Here is a 1614-nt window from a genome sequence, read left to right on the forward strand (position 1 = left end):
CCCGAGCCCACTCCCCGGCCCCCGACCCCCACCCCCGCCTTGACTCAGAGAAGAAATAAAGAGACTGCAGCTCGGCCGCCCCACAACTCACTCCAAGTGAGGGGTTGAAGCGCCCCAGGCCGCGGACTCCGCGCACCCACCCTCCCTCTCCTCAAGGGACACCTCACAGGTGCGCCTCCAAGCCGCGCGCGCGCGCTCCGCACACCCAGACGCCTCCGGGGGACAGCGCGCGTGCGCACGCACGAGGCCAGCGAGCCCCAGGGGAGCGGGGGCCGCACGCATGCGCGCCGCCCGGCCCTCACCCCTTCCCCCCTCCCCTGCCCCCGCCCCCGGTGGCCGCCCGCGCGTGCCCTCCCCCCAATCCCAGGCTGGTGAGGACCCACTGGGCGTGGGCATTGGTGGGTATGCAGAGTTGGAGGGGATGGCGTTTCAGAATGGAAGATATGGTTGGGTGAATGATGCCTCCCCCCCAAAGATGTCTGGGTCCTAATCCTTAGAGCCTATGAACATTACCTAACAGGGCAGAAGGACCTTTGCAGATGTGGTGAAGTTAAGGATCTTGAGATGGGGGGCTTATCCTGGATCAGCTGGGTGGACCCGATATATTCGCATGGGTTCTTACAAGAAGCAGACACAGGGAGTCTGACTACAGACAGACAGAGCCAGTGATGTGACAGAAGCAGAGAGTTGAAGATGCTCCTCTGCCATGAGCCAAGGAAAGCGGGGAATTTTTATTTCCTCTCCTTTTCCAGTCTAGAGACTGGAAAAGGTGAGGAGACGGATTCTTTCCTAGAGCCTCCAGAAGGAACCAGCCCCTTGCCTTTACCTTAGCGAAACTGATTTTGGACCTTTGGCCTCCAGAACTGTAAAAGAATAAATATGAGTTGTGTTAAGCTCCTAAGTTTGTGGTAATTTGTTAGAACAGCCATAGGAAACTAATACGGCAGGGGGGGGGGGGGGGGGGGGCGGAGGCATCTGTCGCGGCAGAAACTCATTTAGATAATTTTTAAAGCCCTCACTGCAGAGGGAGGGGTGCTCCCGGCCCACGGGCTGGGGAAGGGTGTCCCCTTGCGGACACATCTCGGGGGGAAAAACCAAGAGGTGGAAAGGAGGGCAAAAGTGAGGCGCAGGGACCCCCGCGCCGGCTGCCTGCAGGGTCTTCCAGCCCGTTACGGGGAGGGGGATGCCCTTGCCAGGGCTCCAGTCGAGGCTGCAGTCCGTCCCCACCGCGCACCCAAGCCAAGCCGAAGGGGGAGGAGAGGACAGCCCAGGGGCCGCTTCTGCCAGCCCCGGGGTGGGATTGTAGGGTGAGGGATCCGCATTGCAGGTGCACCAGGAGCGCCCGAGGGCCTGGCCCTGCTTTGTTTGGGATGCTGTGGGGAGGAGGCCGTCTGAATCCACATCGCCTATTTAAATGCGTTTTACCACCTCGTGGACGTTAGAGACCCTCCCAGATAAGTTGCATTGTCTCCTGTCCTGATAACCCTTTACGTAAGTACTCTATCTTTACAGCCCCTTTCTAAAGCTTTGATATGGGCTTTAGTTTACCCTAGATAACGATTTGCTTGTGATTCATGAAACTGAGCATAATGCAAATATGCAGCAGAGCTCCAG

The 1614-nt window shown here is 58.8% G+C and overlaps 1 protein-coding gene across 1 annotated transcript in view; it reads right to left on the minus strand.

The window, feature by feature from the left end:
- The window catches only part of ZNF664 (zinc finger protein 664), a 33642-nt gene extending 33506 nt beyond the window's left edge, over nt 1–136 (minus strand). Inside the window, exon 1 of the mRNA XM_007448655.1 lies at nt 92–136. The gene's annotated coding sequence lies outside the window, so the exon portion shown is untranslated. The remainder of the gene's footprint in view (nt 1–91) is intronic.
- Nucleotides 137–1614: the final 1478 nt, after the last annotated feature.

Source organism: Lipotes vexillifer, unplaced genomic scaffold (assembly GCF_000442215.2).
Source record: "Lipotes vexillifer unplaced genomic scaffold, Lipotes_vexillifer_v1.1 scaffold21, whole genome shotgun sequence".
Taxonomy (NCBI): domain Eukaryota; kingdom Metazoa; phylum Chordata; class Mammalia; order Artiodactyla; family Lipotidae; genus Lipotes; species Lipotes vexillifer.